Raw genomic sequence first — 9397 nt, 5'->3', positions numbered from 1 at the left:
TAAATATTAATTTTGCTTTTTTTGAGACAGGGTCTCTCTATGTAGTTCAGGCTGGCCTTGAATTCACTATGTAACCCAGGCTGGCCTCAAACTCATGGCAATCCTTCTTGCCTCAGCCTCCAGAGTTTTGGGATTACAGGGATGCACTATGCCCAGCTATAAATATTAACTTTGATATATGCAAGTTTTTATTGTTTTTCTTTAAATCCATCCCTGAAACTTGGATTCATTTCCAACAATGTGTAGGATATCTATCAGGATGAAATGAGATGACCTATATAGGTTATGTGAGACAGTACCCACAAGCACATGGTACTGTTCTGGGTGTGTAGGCTGTTCTCAATACATGGAGGTGAAATAGGAATCTATATGCATCTAGTATGGTCCCAGGGTATCCTGGCACTGTGGCTTGGGCCTCAGGGTGGTAGTACCCCAAGTAGAGATTATTTGGTTTAAGAATAAAGGAATACAAGCTCCACATTGGGTATATTGAAGTTTAAGGCTTGGATAAAAAAAATCTAGAGGTATCCAGAAGTAGGCCATGAGATGATTAGGTATAGGTATAGGTATAGGCCATGAGATGATTAGGTATGATTAGATATAGATTAGGTAAAGGTATATAAAAAAGAGGTTAAGATTATACATTTGAGAGTTATCCAAAAGGTAGTGAAAGCCTTTATGGATGACAGTGGCCAAGGCAGAGTATGATGAATGAAAGCTGAATGGGATTTAGCACCAATCTTTAATAATCACACATCTTGTGGTAGTAGTTACATGAATCTACACACAAATCTATTAAATTCCAGTAAACATACTGTATATACCCCATCAAAAAAGAATACATATAAAAACTGATAAAATCCAGATAAGTTATATAATTTAGTTATTAGTATTATACTAGTGCAAATTTCCTGGTTTTGATAATGTCCTATGGTTATGTAGGATGTTATCCTTAAAGAAATCTGGTTAAAGAGTGCACAAGACTTTTTTTTCCATATTTTTATAGTCTGAATTTTAAAACAAAAAGTTTTTAAAATCAAAGCAGGCTGCAGCACTATTGTTGCTGATACCCTAGGACAGGCTCATTTAGACATGTTGAGACAGAGTGGTCTCAAAGTTGCTGGATAATTTAGAGTAAGATATTGTATGCTGATATTATTTTATGGCTATCTTAAATAGTGATCTAATTTCGGGATAATTTCAAAAGAATGTGACCAACTACACAAGCTAAACAACTAGACATTCATGCTACAATGTCTCCAGGATTTTTATGAGGGTGGGAATCAGGGAGAGAGAGAGAGAGAGAGAGAGAGAGAGAGAGAGAGAGAGAGAGAGAGAGAGTCTATTCAACCCAACACAGTTTATTCCCAGACACTTTGGAAAATATCTCGCAAGACCAAAAAGAACATTAGAATAATATATTAATTTTTTAACTTCCTAGGATAAAAATCTCATAATCTCATCTGAAAAGTCTTCCTTCTCTAGATTATATCTGCTTTGTTCCTGTTAGTTTAGGGCCAACAGCTGAGAAGCAGCAGGCAGCAGGATACAGGGCTGTGGGCTCTCAGGCATCAAGCAACCTCTGTGAGCGACCTTAAAGGGACAGGGCCACACCTGTCACCTATCCAGCTTCTATCTGGCCAAGACCTTGAGCTTCCTCTGCATGGTGGTGTAGAGGCCACTTCAGAAGGATTGAATAGGGGCCAGAGATTTAACTCAGTGGTTCCGCTGCCTGCCTCTCAAGCACAAGGACCCAAATTCGATCCCCAATACCAAAAAAAAGAAAAAAGGATTGTATATACAGGGATCCCAAAGGAGAGAGGGGAAGTAGGGATTCTACATCCTGAGGTATGTCCCTATCTGACTAAAATGACTCTTTCAGAAAATGCTATTAGAATGCATTTATTTCAACAACTGAATCACTATGGTCAGATGGTCTAGCAGAATGAATATATTGCACTCAAAAGTCATACTTGCTTTGTCACACAGATCTCAAAAGTACTCTTAACACCTTCCTCTCTACCTATCTTCCTTGTACCCCAACTCCAACAAACTTACTAGTGAAGCTATAAAATTCATTACTGTGTGGCTGCTGATTTACTTTTATATGTTTCTCTAAATGCAAAATCAAAAAGTCAAGATTTTAGCTCTGTTGGTAGTTGCTCTTGCAGTGCAGAATCTTTTTAATAAGATGAGATCCCAGTTGTTGATGCTTTGTGTTAGCTCCCATGCTACTGAGGTTTTGTTCATAAAGTCTTTTCCTATGCCAATGTCATTGAGAGTTCTATCTAACATATCTTCCAGCAAGTTTACTGTTTCTGTCTTGATATTTAGCTCTTTAATCCACTTTGATCTTAGTTTAGTGCACGGTGATAGGTATGGGTCTGGCTTTAATCTTTGGCAGGTTGAAATCCAGTTTTTCCAAAAATTTATTGAACAGGCTATCTTTTCTCCAATGCAGGTGATTGGCCCCTTTGTCAAAGATGAGGTGGCTGAGTATGTCTGGAGTTGATTCCGCATCATCTAATCTACTCCACTGATCTTCTGGTCTGTTTCTTTGCCAGTACCATGCTGTTTTTATCACAGTAGCTTTGTAGTATAGTTTCAAGTTGGGGATTGTGATACCCCCAGGCAGACAACCTACAATATGGGAAGAAATTTTTAGCAGCTGTACCTCAGATGAAGGACTACTATCTAGAATATATAAAGAATTGGAAAAAGATCAGACCCCCCAAATTCAAAGACCCAATTCAAAGATGGGCATCTGAAATGAACAGACATTTCTCAGACAAAGAAGTAAAAACAGCAAATAAATATATGAAAAAATGTTCAACATCACTGGTCATTAGAGAGATGCAGATGAAAACAACACTGAGATTCCACCTGACCCCACAAAGAATGGCTGCTATCAAGAAATTAACCAATAACAAATGCTGGTGGGCATGTGGAGAGAAAGGAACCCTTCTCCATTGTTGGTGGGAGTACAGACTGGTGCAACCACTATGGAAATCCGTATGGAGATACCTCAGAGAACTAGGGCTAGAGGTCCCATTTGACCCAGCTATTCCCTTGCTGGGTATCTTCCCCAAAGAATTAAAAGAATCATACCACAGTGATATATGTGCACCTATGTTTATAGCGGCACAGTTTGTAATAGCTAAGGTTTGGAAACAGCCCAAGTGCCCATCAACTGGAAACTGGATAAAGAAGATGCGGTTTTTTCATAAAATGGAGTAATACTCAGCCATAAAGAATGAGAAACTAGAGTCATTTATAGTTAAATGGATGCATACTGAGGCCATACTCTTAAGTGAAATAAATAGGATACACATGCATAAATACCAAATAGTATCTCTAGTGTGAAAAACTGAAAGTGTAAATAAGGATGAAAATCATTAAAACAAATAATTGATAATTTGAAATAAGAAAAGGTGCAAAGGTGGAGGGGTGGTGGGAGGGGAAGGGGAAAGGGACGAAAGGAAAGGAAAAATTATTTGAAAGAAAAAAAAAACGGAAACAAAGTCTATGTAAATAGGGAAGGGTGGTGGGGGTGAAGGGCGCACAGGTAATGGGGGAAAAATAAGAACCAAGATACATCATGTTCAGGTACAAGCACCCAATGACAAATGTAAATGTATTGTATACCTAAAATGTACCAATTAATATATAAATTTTTTAAAAATTGGAAAAAAAAAGTCAAAATTTTAAGTTATGGGGAGGGGGGATCACTTTAATTCACCCAAATGATTGGAGAGCAAAATAGCTAACATTTATTCAAAAAATGTTTAAAATAATTCTGTGTATATAATGTGCCAGGCACTATCCTCAGTACTTCACACATACTAACTCATGAAGCAGTTAGTTACTATCATTACCCTCTTTAACAGTGGAAAACCAGCTGTACAGATGTGGATAAAGCAAACTTGCCCAAGGGTCACTGATGAGTCAGTGGCAGACTCAGAATGTTAATTCAGGAAGCTGGCTTCAGGATGTATGTTATTGACCACCCCATCTACTGCTTCTCATGAGGTACAGAGCTTTACATATATTAATTTGTTGAATGCTAAGTATAAAGCTGTAGTTATTGGTATCCCAATTATGCCAAGTTGGGAACTGAAGCATTGAGAGTAGGGACTTGCCCAACTAAGTTCACATAGGTAGTAGCCAAGACTGCCAGGTTTCAAATACTGGTCAATGTGATAGTCCATAATGTTAAGTAGATGTCTAATTTAAGAACTGTATCAGTTGACTTGCCAACACTGCCACCATGTACCTGACATAAGCAACTTTAAGGAGGACAGGTTTATTTTGGCTCATACTTTTAGAGGTTTCAGTCCATGGCCAGTTGTCCCCAAGGCAAAACATCATGGCAGAAGGTCATGGTGGAGGAAAACTTCTCAGGTTGTGGCAGCCAGGAAGCACAGCTGGGGAACAATGCCAGAGACAACAGGTAAAGGGACCAGATAGGTCCCCACAGTCATACCCCCATGACCAACCCAAAAATATGCTTTACTGATCTAGGCATCTGTCAAACCAATCAAGCTGATAATCAAGATTAAACACCACAAGAGGTAGTCCAAAAAAGGTCACCATATCCTTGGTAAAAGGATATGGCCACCATATCTTTAGTAAAATATTTCAGATTTTTCTAATATTTATTACCTCTTAGCATAACCAATAATATCAACAAGGCACTGTGGTATAAAAGAATTTAAAAAATTAATACAGTATACCCCCGCGAAGTTGTGGTTCAGTTTGCAGCCTCAGTCATTTGGAGATTTTATCTTAGAACCTAATAATTTTTTGCAGAAACCCCAGCAATTTTGTGAAAATTTTGCAAATATCCTCCACAATTGTTTTTTTGGTGGGAGGTTTGCAAGTAGCCAATCCGAGAGAATTATTCAGTTCTTGCTGCTGACTGCCTGCTGCCCTGTAACCCATAGCTGGCAGATGCACCAGCATTCCCACATGGTAACAGGTTGTCATACTGCATGTAGCTATCTTGAGTGTTCTTGGTTTTGTTCTTCTTAAAACCCTAAGATCCCTAAGATGCCACTAAAATGCCCTGCATCTTCTAAATCTTTATTAGTACAGTATTTTGTTAAATTAAATTACATAACTGCTGGAGACATAGCATATTTAAACTATAAAAATAGGCATGTATAGGCATATTTCTTACCATATCTGAAATTCACAATTTTTCACAACTCATGGGTGCTCTAGAAACATAACTCCCATGAATTTTGGCTACAGCTTAAATTATAGCTCTTATTAGCCATAAGACCTTAACCATATTATTTGATGTCGATAAAACCCATTCTGTATATTTTTGAGAAAATTCTAGGATAATGTATGAAAATTACTCATGCTGAGTATACAATATAACATCAACATCAACAAAACAATTCTGAAAACAGTCTTTGTGAATCTTGACTTTGTCAGGTATTTGTGGGGTTTTTTACTCATTACATAAACTTTCTTCATCTAAGGATGCCACCTTAGTGGATTACGGGGGTGAAGTGAAATAAAATGGTGAACACAGAAGAGTCAGTAGAGGACCTTCCACTTGGTTTGAAAAGAACAGTATTTATTACTAATGCTTCAAATTTAATTTTTAAGAAAATTTAATGAAAATTTTCTTCTCTAAATTATTTACTCAAATTCCAAAAGTTCTTAATTTATTCTGATGGAGTAATTTATAGTCTTGGCAGAGAAGGCCTAAATAATGCATATTCTGTGGGCTACTTAAAACTGGATTTTGTTAGCATGTAATTTCTGTCTCTTCAGGACTGCATAAGAAGCACCCCACTGTTATAATCAAGCCTTGTAACTAAATAGAATTCTGTGATTTCAGCTATGCTATGATCTGATATCATAAAAACATCTCTGCATGTAAATTAAACCAAGACAATATTTTGGGTGGCAGAACTGGCTTTTATTTTTTATTTTTATTTTTTGAAGTAGCATTTTTTAATGTATTGAGTTTATTTGTACATTTTAGGTATATATTATGATCACATTCATCATTGGGAATTTGTACCTGTACATGATATATCTTGGTTCTTATTTTTTCCCATTCCCATGCCCTCACTTCCACCCCTCCACTCCTCCCTATATATATAAGCTTTGTTTCCATTTTTTCCTTCTTTTCTCATTTTTTTCTTTCTTTTCTTTCCTTTCACCCACCCCCTCCCTAGTTCCCCTTCCCTTTTGAACATTTTCTTCCTGTTTTACAATATTATACATGTTGGTCCTCATTTACACTTTCAGTTTCTCACACCAGAGAAACAATTCGGTGTTTACACGTGTGTCCTATTTATTTCACTTAAGAGTATAGCCTAAGGTGGATCCATTTAGCTATAAATGTCTCTAGTTTAACTTTCTTTATGGCTGAGTAGCACTCCATCTTATAAAAAATAAACTATATCTTCTTTATCCAATCACCAGTCGATAGGTGTTTGGGCTGTTTCCAAGATTTAGCTATTACAAACTGTGCCACTATAAACATGGGAAACATGGGTGTGCATATATTGCTGTGGTATGATGCTTTTCATTCTTTTGGAAAGATACCCAGAAGGGGAATAGCTGGGTCAAATGGGACTTCTAATCCTAGTTTTTTGAGGAATCTCCATACTTATTTCCACAGTGGTTGCACCAGTCTACACTCCCACCAACAGTGGAGAAGGGTTCCTTTTGCCCCACAACCCCACCAGCATTTGTTATTGGTTGTTTTCTTGATAGCAGCCATTCTTTCTGGAATAAAGTAGAATCTCAGCATTATTTTCATTTGCATCTCTCAAAAGACCAGTGATGTTGAACATTTTTTATATATTTCTTTCCTGCTTCTACTTCTTTATCTGAGAAACATCCATTCATTTTAATTGCCCATTTTTAGATTGGGTTTTTTAATTTGGGGCATCTGATTTAAAAGAACTGGCTCTTTTAAAAGAAATAGGCATGATAAATATATGATAAATGTTGATGAATAGATCTGTTTACTCTGATTTAAACATTACATAGTGTATACATGTGTCAAGCATCACTTGGTATCTCAATATGTACAATTTTCATGTTTTTATGTATCAGTTAAATTTAATTTAAAAATTTAAAAGAAGAAATAAATAGGTATTCTCAACACTTCCACCTTGAATGTAAATTTTTAAAATAGTCAATAATGTCAGACCTAGCCTAAACAAATGAGACAAAACAAACAGGCTGCTTTTAGCAAACAACAGTAGCTCCTCAGTAAATAGGGCAAATGGACTCCAAAGATAATATACAACAGGGCCAGGGATTTAGCTCAGTGGTTCTGCTGCCTGTCTCATAAGTGCAAGGTCCTGAGTTCGATCCCCACTACCAAAAAAAAAAAGGATAGTATACAACCCCCTGAAACTGAGGACTCCAGTAATTGTCTACACACCTCAGTAGACCATCCTTGGGCATCCAAGTCATAAATATTTCACCCTGGATTCCTTAGCCCCTTCAAAACCTATATAAGCCTAATTCCTTTCCTGGTTAGTTGCAAATATCTCTCTCTCCTGGTGTTAGTCCATCCACTCAAAGATGAAATCTCTCCTAGTGTGGGACTGCATAACCTTTGTTCCTTTTCTTCAGCCCCATTGTGATTAAATGTGAGTTAATGGATAAAGATACTTGTTAGTTTTGGGACACTAGATAAAAATCTGTAAGAGACCTAAAGTCCCAAAGTAAACTACTCAACTTCTTCTTTGCTCAGAACTGATGTTCCGGACCCCACAATCTATAGAACAAGCTGCAAATGTCTGCTGACCATAAATATGTGACAGTCGACCACCAACCTTTGTCCCCTTTTCTTTAATTCTATATGTTAACTTCCTCCTCAACCCCCTATAAAAATAGCCTCGGACTCTGAGCCAGTTGCCTCTCTAAGCTATTTTGCTTTGGGAGTGCCGTCTGGCCAGACTAATAAAGGTCTGTTTTATTTTCCAACTTGTCCGGTGTGTTCCTTCCCGGGTGTTCTTCGCTGTAGTCAGCTCCTCGGAGTGTTTGGTAAGGCTCTTGGTCTTACATTCTGAAGGCACCACTGGGATTCCTGGGTGTGCTTCACTATAGTCAGCTCCTCGGAGCATTTGGTAAGGCCCTCGGTCTTACACTAGCTAGCTGCCACTGTCTCTCTCTCCCAATGTCAGCCCATCCACACACGGATGTGATAAACTCGGCTTTTCCCAGCTATCTGCTAGAATCCCCTGATTTCAGTCTCTGCTCACTGCAATAAACTTTCCTTTCAAAAGCCTATTTCTGAGAAGTGGATTCTTCATGACAAATAGCTTCTTTTTTTTGCAATACCTTTTGTTCAAGCCAAACTAAGGCTATCCAAAAAATAAATAAATTCAACTCTGATTTTTCATCTTCATGTATATGTAATTAGTCACAGCAACAAGTTTTTGTAACTTTGCGGCGGGGGGGGGCAGTGAATGTATTTAAAGTTTGTATTGCTCTAGGAAAAATGGGTTTATTTTTTAAAAAACTGTTATGCCCAGATCGCAAAGTCCCCAAAGACCACCAAGGAGCTGATTCCGATGCAAACACACGAGGGTCATTTAATCAAGCTCGAGCAGGGGCTCCCAACTGTCACCGATGGAGCGGACCAGAATTGAGAGCCCCGAATTTCAAATTAGCGGGGTTTTTGTTGTGGTTACAGCAAGGTTTGGGGATTTTCCACTTAGCAGTTACATGATTGGTTGACATTTAGCAAGTATGAAGTGTACATTTCTGATTGGCTAGGTTCATGGGGGGGGGTTGAGGGGCGGTTACATGTAGGTTTTACGAGGGAAATGAGGGACAAAGGTTAGTGGTCCACTGTCACGTACTGATGGTCAGCAGACACACTGACTATTAGTCACGACCATTACGTACTGACAGTCAGCACATCTATAGATTGTTCTATGGATAGGGGGCCCAGAACATTCTTTTCCTAGGCAAACAGATGGTTGAGTAACTAACTTAGGAACTTTGCTTCGGTACAGATTGTGTCTTTTGTCCCAGAGCAAGCACATTTTAACCATTAATTTGTGAGGACAATAGAGACTAGGGAGTGGTGCATTTTAGCAAAATGGAGTCGCTTTGGTCTCACAAAACAACAGCAATTAGAAATACAAACATGCAAAAAGACTAAAGTAATACAGGCTGTTTAGAAAATGAATACAGGTTCCGGGTTCCCGCCCACGGCACCGTGAGGTCCCGGGAACAGCTTGGAGCCCCGCCTTCATCCAGTGCTTCTCTCCGCGGGTCAGCCAAGCAGCCTGAAGCTCCTCAGCTGTGCTCCAGTTCCTGCCCATAGCATGGTGAGGTACTGGGAGCGGCTTCAAGCCCCTTCTTCATCCAGTGCTCTGCTTAGCCTTCAGGGAGCCTGCAAGGC

This window comes from Heterocephalus glaber, unplaced genomic scaffold (genome assembly GCF_053883595.1).
Source record: "Heterocephalus glaber isolate CG9 unplaced genomic scaffold, H.glaber_assembly_v1.0 deba00001720, whole genome shotgun sequence".
NCBI lineage: Eukaryota > Metazoa > Chordata > Mammalia > Rodentia > Bathyergidae > Heterocephalus > Heterocephalus glaber.
Note: the sequence above shows the minus strand (reverse complement) of the source record.